Below are 16,993 nucleotides of genomic sequence, written 5' to 3'. Positions count from 1 at the left end.
TTTCCTCTTCATGAGCAGCAACTGGACCTGAAGCAACATTTCTTTTGCATTAATTCAGTTTTCCCTCTGGTATTTTAGACAATCCTGTTGCTTTGAACTCATTTATGATGACCATTTACACCCATAGTGCCCTGGAGTTATGTGCAGTTTACTCTGAGAGCTTCACTTGAACAAGGGATGTCATTGCAGCCTGGTCTATGTAACTTAAATCTCATCTCATCTACCACCCAATTATCTTGTAAACATTGTAATCTGCCAGCTCATTCCATACACTCAATATCCCCACTCCCCCCAGTTCCCCTTTAAATATCTTCCCTCTCATCTTAAACCTCTGCCCCCTAGTGTTGGATCCCCGACTCTGGGGAAAAGGACTATCGACTATCTTATCTACTCTGCTCTTGGGTTTATGACTTTCTATAACGTCACCCCTCAGCCCCGACAGACAAGATGCAAAACTCAGGATAGTTTATTGTCATTCATCAGTACAGGAACGTAAAGAAGAACAAAATGATTGTTCCTCCTGATCTGATGCAGCACAACGCGATAAGCATAAAAAACACAATAAATATAAATAAATAATGGTATAAAACAGATGTACAAGTAAGTGAGTTTATACATAGGATAGGGTATATACCTGCAGTAGACTGGTTGACTGTACTGTATATAAAGTGTAAGGGTGTTGTGGGGCTGTGAAGAGGAGTGGCTGATGTGGAGGTAGTGGTTTGGGGGGAGAAGTTTGCTGTGGGGCTGTGAAGAGGAGTGGCTGATGTGGAGGTAGTGGTTTGGGGGGTGAAGTTTGCTGTGGGACTGTGAAGAGGAGTGGCTGATGTGGAGGTAGTGGTTTGGGGGGTGAAGTTTGCTGTGGGACTGTGAAGAGGAGTGGCTGATGTGGAGGTAGTGGTTTGGGGGGTGAAGTTTGCTGTGGGGCTGTGAAGAGGAGTGGCTGATGTGGAGGTAGTGGTTTGGGGGGAGATGTTTGCTGTGGGACTGTGAAGAGGAGAGGCTGATGTGGAGGTAGTGGTTTGGGGGGGAAGTTTGCTGTGGGACTGTGAAGAGGAGTGGCTGATGTGGAGGTAGTGGTTTGGGGGGGAAGTTTGCTGTGGGACTGTGAAGAGGAGTGGCTGATGTGGAGGTAGTGGTTTGGGGGGAGATGTTTGCTGTGGGACTGTGAAGAGGAGAGGCTGATGTGGAGGTAGTGGTTTGGGGGGAGAGGTTTGCTGTGGGGATGTGAAGAGGAGAGGCTGATGTGGAGGTAGTGGTTTGGGGGGAGATGTTTGCTGTGGGACTGTGAAGAGGAGTGGCTGATGTGGAGGTAGTGGTTTGGGGGGAGATGTTTGCTGTGGGACTGTGAAGAGGAGAGGCTGATGTGGAGGTAGTGGTTTGGGGGGAGAGGTTTGCTGTGGGGATGTGAAGAGGAGAGGCTGATGTGGAGGTAGTGGTTTGGGGGGAGATGTTTGCTGTGGGACTGTGAAGAGGAGTGGCTGATGTGGAGGTAGTGGTTTGGGGGGAGATGTTTGCTGTGGGACTGTGAAGAGGAGTGGCTGATGTGGAGGTAGTGGTTTGGGGGGAGAAGTTTGCTGTGGGACTGTGAAGAGGAGTGGCTGATGTGGAGGTAGTGGTTTGGGGGGTGAAGTTTGCTGTGGGACTGTGAAGAGGAGAGGCTGATGTGGAGGTAGTGGTTTGGGGGGAGATGTTTGCTGTGGGACTGTGAAGAGGAGTGGCTGATGTGGAGGTAGTGGTTTGGGGGGAGAAGTTTGCTGTGGGACTGTGAAGAGGAGTGGCTGATGTGGAGGTAGTGGTTTGGGGGGGGAAGTTTGCTGTGGGACTGTGAAGAGGAGTGGCTGATGTGCAGGTAGTGGTTTGGGGGGTGAAGTTTGCTGTGGGACTGTGAAGAGGAGTGGCTGATGTGGAGGTAGTGGTTTGGGGGGTGAAGTTTGCTGTGGGACTGTGAAGAAGAGTGGCTGATGTGGAGGTAGTGGTTTGGGGGGTGAAGTTTGCTGTGGGGCTGTGAAGAGGAGTGGCTGATGTGGAGGTAGTGGTTTGGGGGGTGAAGTTTGCTGTGGGACTGTGAAGAGGAGTGGCTGATGTGGAGGTAGTGGTTTGGGGGGTGAAGTTTGCTGTGGGACTGTGAAGAGGAGTGGCTGATGTGGAGGTAGTGGTTTGGGGGGTGAAGTTTGCTGTGGGACTGTGAAGAGGAGAGGCTGATGTGGAGGTAGTGGTTTGGGGGGTGAAGTTTGCTGTGGGACTGTGAAGAGGAGAGGCTGATGTGGAGGTAGTGGTTTGGGGGGTGAAGTTTGCTGTGGGACTGTGAAGAGGAGTGGCTGATGTGGAGGTAGTGGTTTGGGGGGTGAAGTTTGCTGTGGGGCTGTGAAGAGGAGAGGCTGATGTGGAGGTAGTGGTTTGGGGGGAGAAGTTTGCTGTGGGACTGTGAAGAGGAGTGGCTGATGTGGAGGTAGTGGTTTGGGGGGAAGTTTGCTGTGGGACTGTGAAGAGGAGAGGCTGATGTGGAGGTAGTGGTTTGGGGGGTGAAGTTTGCTGTGGGGCTGTGAAGAGGAGTGGCTGATGTGGAGGTAGTGGTTTGGGGGGTGAAGTTTGCTGTGGGACTGTGAAGAGGAGTGGCTGATGTGGAGGTAGTGGTTTGGGGGGTGAAGTTTGCTGTGGGACTGTGAAGAGGAGTGGCTGATGTGGAGGTAGTGGTTTGGGGGGTGAAGTTTGCTGTGGGGCTGTGAAGAGGAGTGGCTGATGTGGAGGTAGTGGTTTGAGGGGAGATGTTTGCTGTGGGACTGTGAAGAGGAGAGGCTGATGTGGAGGTAGTGGTTTGGGGGGAGAAGTTTGCTGTGGGACTGTGAAGAGGAGTGGCTGATGTGGAGGTAATGGTTTGGGGGGTGAAGTTTGCTGTGGGACTGTGAAGAGGAGTGGCTGATGTGGAGGTAGTGGTTTGGGGGGTGAAGTTTGCTGTGGGGCTGTGAAGAGGAGTGGCTGATGTGGAGGTAGTGGTTTGGGGGGTGAAATTTGCTGTGGGACTGTGAAGAGGAGAGGCTGATGTGGAGGTAGTGGTTTGGGGGGTGAAGTTTGCTGTGGGACTGTGAAGAGGAGTGGCTGATGTGGAGGTAGTGGTTTGGGGGGGAAGTTTGCTGTGGGACTGTGAAGAGGAGTGGCTGATGTGGAGGTAGTGGTTTGGGGGGAGAAGTTTGCTGTGGGACTGTGAAGAGGAGAGGCTGATGTGGAGGTAGTGGTTTGGGGGGTGAAGTTTGCTGTGGGACTGTGAAGAGGAGTGGCTGATGTGGAGGTAGTGGTTTGGGGGGAGAAGTTTGCTGTGGGACTGTGAAGAGGAGTGGCTGATGTGGAGGTAGTGGTTTGGGGGGAGATGTTTGCTGTGGGACTGTGAAGAGGAGTGGCTGATGTGGAGGTAATGGTTTGGGGGGTGAAGTTTGCTGTGGGACTGTGAAGAGGAGTGGCTGATGTGGAGGTAGTGGTTTGGGGGGTGAAGTTTGCTGTGGGGCTGTGAAGAGGAGTGGCTGATGTGGAGGTAGTGGTTTGAGGGGAGAAGTTTGCTGTGGGACTGTTAAGAGGAGTGGCTGATGTGGAGGTAGTGGTTTGGGGGGTGAAGTTTGCTGTGGGACTGTGAAGAGGAGAGGCTGATGTGGAGGTAGTGGTTTGGGGGGTGAAGTTTGCTGTGGGACTGTGAAGAGGAGTGGCTGATGTGGAGGTAGTGGTTTGGGGGGAGAAGTTTGCTGTGGGACTGTGAAGAGGAGTGGCTGATGTGGAGGTAGTGGTTTGGGGGGAGAAGTTTGCTGTGGGACTGTGAAGAGGAGTGGCTGATGTGGAGGTAGTGGTTTGGGGGGTGAAGTTTGCTGTGGGACTGTGAAGAGGAGTGGCTGATGTGGAGGTAGTGGTTTGGGGGGTGAAGTTTGCTGTGGGACTGTGAAGAGGAGTGGCTGATGTGGAGGTAGTGGTTTGGGGGGTGAAGTTTGCTGTGGGACTGTGAAGAGGAGTGGCTGATGTGGAGGTAGTGGTTTGGGGGGTGAAGTTTGCTGTGGGACTGTGAAGAGGAGTGGCTGATGTGGAGGTAGTGGTTTGGGGGGTGAAGTTTGCTGTGGGACTGTGAAGAGGAGTGGCTGATGTGGAGGTAGTGGTTTGGGGGGAGATGTTTGCTGTGGGACTGTGAAGAGGAGTGGCTGATGTGGAGGCAGTGGTTTGGGGGGAGAAGTTTGCTGTGGGACTGTGAAGAGGAGTGGCTGATGTGGAGGTAGTGGTTTGGGGGGAGATGTTTGCTGTGGGACTGTGAAGAGGAGTGGCTGATGTGGAGGTAGTGGTTTGGGGGGAGAAGTTTGCTGTGGGACTGTGAAGAGGAGAGGCTGATGTGCAGGTAGTGGTTTGGGGGGAGAAGTTTGCTGTGGGGCTGTGAAGAGGAGTGGCTGATGTGGAGGTAGTGGTTTGGGAGGGAGAAGTTTGCTGTGGGACTGTGAAGAGGAGTGGCTGATGTGGAGGTAGTGGTTTGGGGGGTGAAGTTTGCTGTGGGACTGTGAAGAGGAGTGGCTGATGTGGAGGTAGTGGTTTGGGGGGAGAAGTTTGCTGTGGGACTGTGAAGAGGAGTGGCTGATGTGGAGGTAGTGGTTTGGGGGGAGAAGTTTGCTGTGGGACTGTGAAGAGGAGTGGCTGATGTGGAGGTAGTGGTTTGGGAGGGAGAAGTTTGCTGTGGGACTGTGAAGAGGAGTGGCTGATGTGGAGGTAGTGGTTTGGGGGGTGAAGTTTGCTGTGGGACTGTGAAGAGGAGTGGCTGATGTGGAGGTAGTGGTTTGGGGGGTGAAGTTTGCTGTGGGACTGTGAAGAGGAGTGGCTGATGTGGAGGTAGTGGTTTGGGGGGTTAAGTTTGCTGTGGGACTGTGAAGAGGAGTGGCTGATGTGGAGGTAGTGGTTTGGGGGGTGAAGTTTGCTGTGGGACTGTGAAGAGGAGTGGCTGATGTGGAGGTAGTGGTTTGAGGGGAGATGTTTGCTGTGGGACTGTGAAGAGGAGAGGCTGATGTGGAGGTAGTGGTTTGGGGGGAGAAGTTTGCTGTGGGACTGTGAAGAGGAGTGGCTGATGTGGAGGTAATGGTTTGGGGGGTGAAGTTTGCTGTGGGACTGTGAAGAGGAGTGGCTGATGTGGAGGTAGTGGTTTGGGGGGTGAAGTTTGCTGTGGGGCTGTGAAGAGGAGTGGCTGATGTGGAGGTAGTGGTTTGGGGGGTGAAATTTGCTGTGGGACTGTGAAGAGGAGAGGCTGATGTGGAGGTAGTGGTTTGGGGGGTGAAGTTTGCTGTGGGACTGTGAAGAGGAGTGGCTGATGTGGAGGTAGTGGTTTGGGGGGGAAGTTTGCTGTGGGACTGTGAAGAGGAGTGGCTGATGTGGAGGTAGTGGTTTGGGGGGAGAAGTTTGCTGTGGGACTGTGAAGAGGAGAGGCTGATGTGGAGGTAGTGGTTTGGGGGGTGAAGTTTGCTGTGGGACTGTGAAGAGGAGTGGCTGATGTGGAGGTAGTGGTTTGGGGGGAGAAGTTTGCTGTGGGACTGTGAAGAGGAGTGGCTGATGTGGAGGTAGTGGTTTGGGGGGAGATGTTTGCTGTGGGACTGTGAAGAGGAGTGGCTGATGTGGAGGTAATGGTTTGGGGGGTGAAGTTTGCTGTGGGACTGTGAAGAGGAGTGGCTGATGTGGAGGTAGTGGTTTGGGGGGTGAAGTTTGCTGTGGGGCTGTGAAGAGGAGTGGCTGATGTGGAGGTAGTGGTTTGAGGGGAGAAGTTTGCTGTGGGACTGTTAAGAGGAGTGGCTGATGTGGAGGTAGTGGTTTGGGGGGTGAAGTTTGCTGTGGGACTGTGAAGAGGAGAGGCTGATGTGGAGGTAGTGGTTTGGGGGGTGAAGTTTGCTGTGGGACTGTGAAGAGGAGTGGCTGATGTGGAGGTAGTGGTTTGGGGGGAGAAGTTTGCTGTGGGACTGTGAAGAGGAGTGGCTGATGTGGAGGTAGTGGTTTGGGGGGAGAAGTTTGCTGTGGGACTGTGAAGAGGAGTGGCTGATGTGGAGGTAGTGGTTTGGGGGGTGAAGTTTGCTGTGGGACTGTGAAGAGGAGTGGCTGATGTGGAGGTAGTGGTTTGGGGGGTGAAGTTTGCTGTGGGACTGTGAAGAGGAGTGGCTGATGTGGAGGTAGTGGTTTGGGGGGTGAAGTTTGCTGTGGGACTGTGAAGAGGAGTGGCTGATGTGGAGGTAGTGGTTTGGGGGGTGAAGTTTGCTGTGGGACTGTGAAGAGGAGTGGCTGATGTGGAGGTAGTGGTTTGGGGGGTGAAGTTTGCTGTGGGACTGTGAAGAGGAGTGGCTGATGTGGAGGTAGTGGTTTGGGGGGAGATGTTTGCTGTGGGACTGTGAAGAGGAGTGGCTGATGTGGAGGCAGTGGTTTGGGGGGAGAAGTTTGCTGTGGGACTGTGAAGAGGAGTGGCTGATGTGGAGGTAGTGGTTTGGGGGGAGATGTTTGCTGTGGGACTGTGAAGAGGAGTGGCTGATGTGGAGGTAGTGGTTTGGGGGGAGAAGTTTGCTGTGGGACTGTGAAGAGGAGAGGCTGATGTGCAGGTAGTGGTTTGGGGGGAGAAGTTTGCTGTGGGGCTGTGAAGAGGAGTGGCTGATGTGGAGGTAGTGGTTTGGGAGGGAGAAGTTTGCTGTGGGACTGTGAAGAGGAGTGGCTGATGTGGAGGTAGTGGTTTGGGGGGTGAAGTTTGCTGTGGGACTGTGAAGAGGAGTGGCTGATGTGGAGGTAGTGGTTTGGGGGGAGAAGTTTGCTGTGGGACTGTGAAGAGGAGTGGCTGATGTGGAGGTAGTGGTTTGGGGGGAGAAGTTTGCTGTGGGACTGTGAAGAGGAGTGGCTGATGTGGAGGTAGTGGTTTGGGAGGGAGAAGTTTGCTGTGGGACTGTGAAGAGGAGTGGCTGATGTGGAGGTAGTGGTTTGGGGGGTGAAGTTTGCTGTGGGACTGTGAAGAGGAGTGGCTGATGTGGAGGTAGTGGTTTGGGGGGTGAAGTTTGCTGTGGGACTGTGAAGAGGAGTGGCTGATGTGGAGGTAGTGGTTTGGGGGGTTAAGTTTGCTGTGGGACTGTGAAGAGGAGTGGCTGATGTGGAGGTAGTGGTTTGGGGGGTGAAGTTTGCTGTGGGACTGTGAAGAGGAGTGGCTGATGTGGAGGTAGTGGTTTGGGGGGTGAAGTTTGCTGTGGGACTGTGAAGAGGAGTGGCTGATGTGGAGGTAGTGGTTTGGGGGGTGAAGTTTGCTGTGGGACTGTGAAGAGGAGTGGCTGATGTGGAGGTAGTGGTTTGGGGGGAGATGTTTGCTGTGGGACTGTGAAGAGGAGTGGCTGATGTGGAGGCAGTGGTTTGGGGGGAGAAGTTTGCTGTGGGACTGTGAAGAGGAGTGGCTGATGTGGAGGTAGTGGTTTGGGGGGAGATGTTTGCTGTGGGACTGTGAAGAGGAGTGGCTGATGTGGAGGTAGTGGTTTGGGGGGAGAAGTTTGCTGTGGGACTGTGAAGAGGAGAGGCTGATGTGCAGGTAGTGGTTTGGGGGGAGAAGTTTGCTGTGGGGCTGTGAAGAGGAGTGGCTGATGTGGAGGTAGTGGTTTGGGAGGGAGAAGTTTGCTGTGGGACTGTGAAGAGGAGTGGCTGATGTGGAGGTAGTGGTTTGGGGGGTGAAGTTTGCTGTGGGACTGTGAAGAGGAGTGGCTGATGTGGAGGTAGTGGTTTGGGGGGAGAAGTTTGCTGTGGGACTGTGAAGAGGAGTGGCTGATGTGGAGGTAGTGGTTTGGGGGGTGAAGTTTGCTGTGGGACTGTGAAGAGGAGTGGCTGATGTGGAGGTAGTGGTTTGGGGGGAGAAGTTTGCTGTGGGACTGTGAAGAGGAGTGGCTGATGTGGAGGTAGTGGTTTGGGAGGGAGAAGTTTGCTGTGGGACTGTGAAGAGGAGTGGCTGATGTGGAGGTAGTGGTTTGGGGGGTGAAGTTTGCTGTGGGACTGTGAAGAGGAGTGGCTGATGTGGAGGTAGTGGTTTGGGGGGAGAAGTTTGCTGTGGGACTGTGAAGAGGAGTGGCTGATGTGGAGGTAGTGGTTTGGGGGGAGAAGTTTGCTGTGGGACTGTGAAGAGGAGTGGCTGATGTGGAGGTAGTGGTTTGGGGGGTGAAGTTTGCTGTGGGACTGTGAAGAGGAGTGGCTGATGTGGAGGTAGTGGTTTGGGGGGTGAAGTTTGCTGTGGGACTGTGAAGAGGAGTGGCTGATGTGGAGGTAGTGGTTTGGGGGGTGAAGTTTGCTGTGGGACTGTGAAGAGGAGTGGCTGATGTGGAGGTAGTGGTTTGGGGGTGAAGTTTGCTGTGGGACTGTGAAGAGGAGTGGCTGATGTGGAGGTAGTGGTTTGGGGGGTGAAGTTTGCTGTGGGACTGTGAAGAGGAGAGGCTGATGTGGAGGTAGTGGTTTGGGGGGGAAGTTTGCTGTGGGACTGTGAAGAGGAGTGGCTGATGTGGAGGTAGTGGTTTGGGGGGAGATGTTTGCTGTGGGACTGTGAAGAGGAGTGGCTGATGTGGAGGTAGTGGTTTGGGGGGAGATGTTTGCTGTGGGACTGTGAAGAGGAGTGGCTGATGTGGAGGTAGTGGTTTGGGGGGAGAAGTTTGCTGTGGGACTGTGAAGAGGAGAGGCTGATGTGCAGGTAGTGGTTTGGGGGGAGAAGTTTGCTGTGGGGCTGTGAAGAGGAGTGGCTGATGTGGAGGTAGTGGTTTGGGAGGGAGAAGTTTGCTGTGGGACTGTGAAGAGGAGTGGCTGATGTGGAGGTAGTGGTTTGGGGGGTGAAGTTTGCTGTGGGACTGTGAAGAGGAGTGGCTGATGTGGAGGTAGTGGTTTGGGGGGAGAAGTTTGCTGTGGGACTGTGAAGAGGAGTGGCTGATGTGGAGGTAGTGGTTTGGGGGGTGAAGTTTGCTGTGGGACTGTGAAGAGGAGTGGCTGATGTGGAGGTAGTGGTTTGGGGGGAGAAGTTTGCTGTGGGACTGTGAAGAGGAGTGGCTGATGTGGAGGTAGTGGTTTGGGAGGGAGAAGTTTGCTGTGGGACTGTGAAGAGGAGTGGCTGATGTGGAGGTAGTGGTTTGGGGGGTGAAGTTTGCTGTGGGACTGTGAAGAGGAGTGGCTGATGTGGAGGTAGTGGTTTGGGGGGTGAAGTTTGCTGTGGGACTGTGAAGAGGAGTGGCTGATGTGGAGGTAGTGGTTTGGGGGGAGAAGTTTGCTGTGGGACTGTGAAGAGGAGTGGCTGATGTGGAGGTAGTGGTTTGGGAGGGAGAAGTTTGCTGTGGGACTGTGAAGAGGAGTGGCTGATGTGGAGGTAGTGGTTTGGGGGGAGAAGTTTGCTGTGGGACTGTGAAGAGGAGTGGCTGATGTGGAGGTAGTGGTTTGGGGGGTGAAGTTTGCTGTGGGACTGTGAAGAGGAGTGGCTGATGTGGAGGTAGTGGTTTGGGGGGAGAAGTTTGCTGTGGGACTGTGAAGAGGAGTGGCTGATGTGGAGGTAGTGGTTTGGGGGGAGAAGTTTGCTGTGGGACTGTGAAGAGGAGTGGCTGATGTGGAGGTAGTGGTTTGGGAGGGAGAAGTTTGCTGTGGGACTGTGAAGAGGAGTGGCTGATGTGGAGGTAGTGGTTTGGGGGGAGAAGTTTGCTGTGGGACTGTGAAGAGGAGTGGCTGATGTGGAGGTAGTGGTTTGGGGGTGAAGTTTGCTGTGGGACTGTGAAGAGGAGAGGCTGATGTGGAGGTAGTGGTTTGGGGGTGAAGTTTGCTGTGGGACTGTGAAGAGGAGTGGCTGATGTGGAGGTAGTGGTTTGGGGGTGAAGTTTGCTGTGGGACTGTGAAGAGGAGTGGCTGATGTGGAGGTAGTGGTTTGGGGGGGAAGTTTGCTGTGGGACTGTGAAGAGGAGTGGCTGATGTGGAGGTAGTGGTTTGGGGGGAGAAGTTTGCTGTGGGACTGTGAAGAGGAGTGGCTGATGTGGAGGTAGTGGTTTGGGGGGAGAAGTTTGCTGTGGGACTGTGAAGAGGAGTGGCTGATGTGGAGGTAGTGGTTTGGGGGGTGAAGTTTGCTGTGGGACTGTGAAGAGGAGTGGCTGATGTGGAGGTAGTGGTTTGGGGGGTGAAGTTTGCTGTGGGACTGTGAAGAGGAGTGGCTGATGTGGAGGTAGTGGTTTGGGGGGTGAAGTTTGCTGTGGGACTGTGAAGAGGAGTGGCTGATGTGGAGGTAGTGGTTTGGGGGTGAAGTTTGCTGTGGGACTGTGAAGAGGAGTGGCTGATGTGGAGGTAGTGGTTTGGGGGGTGAAGTTTGCTGTGGGACTGTGAAGAGGAGAGGCTGATGTGGAGGTAGTGGTTTGGGGGGGAAGTTTGCTGTGGGACTGTGAAGAGGAGTGGCTGATGTGGAGGTAGTGGTTTGGGGGGAGATGTTTGCTGTGGGACTGTGAAGAGGAGTGGCTGATGTGGAGGTAGTGGTTTGGGGGGAGAAGTTTGCTGTGGGACTGTGAAGAGGAGAGGCTGTTGTGGAGGTAGTGGTTTGGGGGGGAAGTTTGCTGTGGGACTGTGAAGAGGAGAGGCTGATGTGTTTGTAGTGGTTTCGGTTGGGGGGTGGTCAGTTAGGCAATGGTTTACGAGACGATAAGAGCCAGATATCATTGCGCACATCGTCACCAAACGACGTGAGTAAAGGGGTGAGATCTTGCAGAGTAAAGATCCCTTTGGGGTAAAGGAGAATGAGAGGTGACTTGATAAAGTTGTACAAGAAGTTAAGAGGTGTTGGTGAATGATGTCAACGGAGAGAGATACTGGTAGTATTGAAGCGACACACACAAAGTATTGGAGGAACTCAGTGGGCCAGGCAGCATCTATGGAAAAGAGTAATTAAATTCACCTGTGTTTCCCCCTCCCCTTTCCCACCCTCTAAATCTACTCCTCATTGTTTTTTCTCCAGTGTTGCTGAAGGGTCTTGGCCTGAAATGTCTAATTGTATATAATTACAATTCTGTATGTTTTTTTCCATAAATGCTACCTAGCCTGCTGAGTTCCTGCAGCACTGTGTGTGTGTTGCTTGGATTTCCAGCATCTAGAAATATAGAACATAGAAACATAGAAAAGCTACAGCATAATACTGTACAGGATCTTAGGCCCACAATGCTGTGCCGAACATGTCCCCACTTTAGAAATTACCTAGGGCTACCCATAGCCCTCTATTTTTCTAAGCTCCATGTACCTATCCAGGAGTCTCTTAAAAGACCCTATTGTATCCGCCTCCACCACCGTCGCCGGCAGCCCATTCCACGCACTCACCACTCTCTGCTCAAAAAACTTACCCCTGACATCTCTGTCCCTAATCTGCAGATTTTCTCTTGTTTGTGGTAGTATTGAAGCCGTCTTTTTATTCAGCAAAATATAGAACATAGAATAGTGCAGCACATTACAGGCCCTTTGGCCCACAATGTTGTGCTGACCCTCAAACCCTGCCTCCCATATACCCCCCCACCTTAGATTCCTCTATATACCTGTCTAGTAGTCTCTTAAATTTCACTAGTGTATCTGCCTCCACCACTTACTCAGGCAGTGCATTCCATTCACCAACCACTCTCTGAGTAAAAAACCTTCCTCTAATATCCCCATTGAACTTCCCTCCCCTTACCTTAAAGCCATGTCCTCTTGTAATGAGCAGTGGTGCCCTGGGGAAGAGGCGCTGGCTGTCCACTCTATCTATTCCTCTTAATATCTTGTACACCTCTATCATGTCTCCTCTCATTCTCTTTCTCTCCAGAGAGTAAAGCCCTAGCTCCCATAATCTCTGATCATAATGCATACTCTCTAAACCAGGCAGCATCCTGGTAAATCTCCTTTGTACCCTTTCCAATGCTTCCACATCCTTCCTATAGTGAGGCGACCAGAACTGGACACAGTACTCCAAGTGTGGCCTAACTAGAGTTTTATAGAGCTGCATCATTACCTTGTGACTCTTAAACTCTGTCCCTCGACTTATGAAAGCTAACATCCCATAAGCTTTCTCAACTACCCTATCTACCTGTGAAGCAACTTTCAGGGATCTGTGGACATGTACCCCCAGATCCCTCTGCTCCTCCACAACACTAGGTATCCTGCCATTTACTTTGTACTCTGCCTTGGAGTTTGTCCTTCCAAAGTGTACCACCTCACACTTCTCCAGGTTGAACTCCATCTGCCACTTCTCAGCCCACTTCTGCATCCTATCAATGTCTCTCTGCAATCTTTGACAATCCTCTACACTATCCACAACACCACCAACCTTTGTGTCATCTGCAAACTTGCCAACCCACCCTTCTACCCCCACATCTAGGTCGTTAATAAAAATCATGAAAAGTAGAGGTCCCAGAACAGATCCTTGTGGGACACCACTAGTCACAACCCTCCAATCTGAATGTACTCCCTCCACCACGACCCTCTGCCTTCTGCAGGCAAGCCAATTCTGAATCCACCTGGCCAAATTTCCCTGGATCCCATGCCTTCTGACTTTTGGAATAAGCCTACCATGTGGAACCTTGTCAAATGCCTTACTAAAACCCATGTAGATCACATCCACTGCACTACCCTCATCTATATGCCTGGTCACCTCCTCAAAGAACTCCATCAGGCTTGTTAGGCACGATCTGCCCTTCACAAAGCCATGCTGACTGTCCCTGATCAGACCATGATTCTCTAAATGCCCATAGATCCTATCTCTGAGAATCTTTTCCAACAGCTTTCCCACCACAGACGTGAGGCTCACTGGTCTATAATTACCCAGACAATCCCTACTACCTTTTTTGAACAAGGGGACAACATTCGCCTCCCTCCAATCCTCCGGTACCATTCCCATGGACAACAAGGACATAAAGATCCTAGCCAGAGGCTCAGCAATCTCTTCCCTCGCCTCGTGGAGCAGCCTGGGGAATATTCCATCAGGGCCCGGGGACTTATTGGTCCTAATGTATTTTAACAACTCCAACACCTCTTCTCCCTTCACACCTCCTAACACAAAAAAGCTGACAGCCTATGCAGTCACGAGAGAGAGAGAGAGAGAGAGAGAGAGAGAGAGAGAGACACACACACACACACACACACACACACACACACACACACACACACACACACACACACACACACACACACACACACACACACACACACACACACACACACACACACACCCTCCCTCCCTCCCTCCCTTTTGGAGCAAGGTCTGCTATGCCTGTCTAGCCCTACACAACATTATATGTGCCAAAGATCAAAGAAAAATCCAGAACAATTCAAACAGATCCTTACATACAGTGCTTCCTTTGAACTACATGCAACAGTTTCAAATACCTGGATCTTCCCACCGTCACACCCAAAGTAAGTGTTAATTACTATCATACCCATGTTGATCGCGTTTGTGCATTTGTAGACAATTAGTTAAGTGCCTGTTTCCTGGTCTGTCCAATCTGCATTTTACTGTTCTGATCTGCATTTTAAATTTAATCTCAATGCATATTCAAATCTGAAGGCTAGTGGTTGAAGTTAATTCCAACATGTGCCTAATACAGGAGGGCATAACATATCCTACAAAAAGTAGTGGATACGGCATGGGTAAAGCCCTCCCCACCACTGAGCACATCTTCATGAAATGATGTCACAGGAAAGCAGCATCCATTCCCACCACCGACAATGTGCTCTCTTCTCACTGCTGCATCAGAAAGAAGGTGCAGAGCCTCAGGACTCACCACCACCAGGTTCGGGAACAGTTACTACCTCAAAACCATCGGGCTCTTGAACCAAACGAGATAACTTCATTCAACAAACAAGAGAAAATCTGCAGATGCTGGAAATCCGAGCAACAAACACAAAATGCTGGAGGAACTCAGCAGGCCAGGCAGCATCTATGGGAAAGAGTACAGTCGATGTTTCGAACTGAAACCTGTCCTTCACGGCCCAAAACATTGACTGTACTTTTCCCCATAGATGCTGCTTGGCCTGCTGAGTTCCTCCAGCATTTTGTGTGTGTAACTTCACTCAACTTCACCCCATCATTGAAAAGTCCCCACAACCTACGGACTCACTTTCAAGGACTCTTCATCTCATGTTCTTGATGTTTATTGCTGTTTGAACGCTCTACTTAGGAGATCTTTCATTGATTCTCTTATGGTTACAATTCTATAGATTTTCTAAGTATGCCCACAAGATAATGAATCTTGGAGTTGTATATGGTGACATATACGTACTTTGATTATAAAATTTACTTTGAACTTTGAGTAGGTTTGTATCAGTCAGCACAATAACATGGACCAGAGGGCCTGCACGGAGATGTACCGTTTTAAGTATGTCCTGTGTCTCTTTTCCACCACGTTCTCCATGAACCTGCCATTCAGATTCAGTAATGGGTTTGTTATTGTCACCAGTACCTAGATACAGTGAAAAGTGTTTATTTGCAATTAATCCACACACAATTACATTAAAGGAAAGGAAATTAAAAATAAACATAAGATGTGACTCCTGTCCTGATCGCTCAGATAGAAGTAGCCGATGGATAGAACTTTTCAATGCTGCTCTGATCTCCTCTCCATCTCTCTCGGGACCTCTCAAGAGAGAGCTGTGAAGCTTCTGCTGGCATTTCTGTATCTCTGCGTTTTTATGGGAAGGGGTTGCTCATCCCATGCGCGACCCTCCTCCTTTCGCAGCCGGGCTTGGGGCCATCCATGGCAGAGTTAACTTTGGTATTAGAATTTGTTTACTGCTGTCTTATGTAGAAAGATACAGTGAGAAACCTCTCTTGTTCATACAGATCAGATCGTTACGCAGTGCATTGAGGCAGAACAAGGTAAAACGGTAACCATTCAGGGTGAAGTGTAACAGCTACAGAGAGAGTGCAGTGAAGGGAAACAAGATCATAACAAGGTAGACTGAGATCAAGTTTCAAAATTCAAAGTAACGTTATTGTCAAAGTGCATATATGTCATCATATACAACCTTGAGATTCATTTTCTTCTGGGCATACTCAATAAATCCATAATAGAATAATAACCATAACAGAATCAGTGAAAGACCATTCCAACTTGGACATTCTACCAGAGTGCAAAAGACAACAAATTGTGCAAATACAAAAAGAAAGAAATAATAATAAATAAATAAACAATAAATACTGAGAACATGAAATGAAGAGTCCTTGAAAATGAGTCCATAGGTTGTGGGAATATTTCCATGGTGGGGCAAGTGAAGTTATCCCCTTTGGTCAAGTGCATGATGGTTGAGGGGCAATAACTCTTCCTGAACCTGGTGGTGTGAGTCCTGAGGTTCCTGTACCTCCTTGCTGATGGTTGAGGGGCAATAACTCTTCCTGAACCTGGTGGTGTGAGTCCTGAGGTTCCTGCACCTCCTTGCTGATGGTTGAGGGGCAATAACGCTTCCTGAACCTGGTGGTGTGGGTCCTGAGGTTCCTGTACCTCCTTGCTGATGGTTGAGGGACAATAACTCTTCCTGAACCTGGTGGTGTGAGTCCTGAGGTTCCTGCACCTCCTTGCTGATGGTTGAGGGGCAATAACTCTTCCTGAACCTGGTGGTGTGAGTCCTGAGGTTCCTGTACCTCCTTGCTGATGGTTGAGGGGCAATAACTCTTCCTGAACCTGGTGGTGTGAGTCCTGAGGTTCCTGTACCTTTTTCTTGATGGAAGCAGCGAGAAGGGGGCAGGACCCGGAGCAAGGGGTCCTTTCAAGAAACTGTTAACAGTGGGGTAGAAGTTGGCCTTGAGGCTGGTGATATGAGCTTTTGGGTTTTGCATGCCCTGCTCAGTAGAAGGGGGGAGAAGAGAGAACGGCTGGGAGGGGAGGGGTCTTTGATGATGCTGTCTGCTTTCCAGAGGCAGCGAGAAGTGCAGACAGAATCCATGGAAGGGAGGCTGGTTTCCATGATGTGACTGCAACTATCGGCAGTTTCCTGGGTCAATGTTTGCTGTACCAAGCCCCAATGCTTCAGACAGGATGCTTTCTTTTGCAATTGGCAGGGTCTTTATGTCAACACAGGCTTGGGAATGTGGATGTTTGAGCTGTCCCCAATCATCTCCCGTCCCTTTTGTGCAACACAGGTGAAATGTCGAAGCTGGCTGCTCCGTCACCGTCTGAAGACACCCTGTTGTGGAGAAGCTGTCCAGAGCTCATCTCTCCGTTTCCCCGAGGATCCCACGTGAGAGGCATGAACCTCTCTGATGAGATGGTCCAAGTCAAAACCGAGCACGGCTGGTATTTTGACGTGACCCTGGTTGTGGAGGGGGACCACTCTTTGGTATCACGGCACCTACCGGAGGAGCACTTTACCGCAGGGAGAGTCTTCTATCTCGTAGGAGATGTAGGTATCCAGCTGAGGCACAGGAAGAGTGTACCACCAGCAGTACAATTGCAACCAGAGGGGATTTCTCACAGCCACCGGATAAACAATGGGAAGAACCCGCCACGCTTCACAGCAGCGTCAAGGAGTTCTTTATGTCCACCTGGTCAATACAGCCTGTGAGATGCAGTGTATATTCCCCGAGGGTGTCCCTCCAGCCTTGGGGAACTGTGCTTGTGAGTTCCAGGTGAGAGTTCCCTCTTCTCAGGGGACGTTGTGGAGCGGAGGGCGAGGGGCACAAATACCCATATGAAGACTCTGAATTTCCAAAGATATTTATCAAATGACTCTAATAGTATATATGCACAGCAGAAATTTATATTACATTTGCTATGTGTTTGTAAAATAAAAAATATATAATTTTTTATGCTACAACAAACTTTTACCAAGTTTTTTATTTAGGATGTTAGTCACCCAATGTTTAAACTTGGCGAGTTTGTGTACTGATCGGTTTGTTTGTTATGCGCTGTGGGCTATGACCATGCTGGTTCTTGGCGAATTTTTCTACAGAAGTGGTTTGCCGTTGCCTTCTTCTGGGCGGTGTCTTTACGAGACGGGTGACCCCGGCTCTTCGGAGCAGCTG

General features: G+C 50.9%; 1 protein-coding gene across 1 annotated transcript in view; it reads left to right on the top strand.

The window, feature by feature from the left end:
• Positions 1-16,659, top strand: part of ghrhrl (growth hormone releasing hormone receptor, like) — an 89,170-nt gene extending 72,511 nt beyond the window's left edge. Inside the window, exon 14 of the mRNA XM_073052961.1 lies at positions 16,112-16,659. The gene's annotated coding sequence lies outside the window, so the exon portion shown is untranslated. The remainder of the gene's footprint in view (positions 1-16,111) is intronic.
• The last annotated feature ends 334 nt before the right edge of the window (positions 16,660-16,993 follow it).

This window comes from Hemitrygon akajei, chromosome 8, assembly GCF_048418815.1.
Source record: "Hemitrygon akajei chromosome 8, sHemAka1.3, whole genome shotgun sequence".
In the NCBI taxonomy this organism is placed as follows: Eukaryota; Metazoa; Chordata; class Chondrichthyes; order Myliobatiformes; family Dasyatidae; genus Hemitrygon; species Hemitrygon akajei.
Note: the sequence above shows the minus strand (reverse complement) of the source record. Positions and strands in the feature narration are given on the sequence as shown.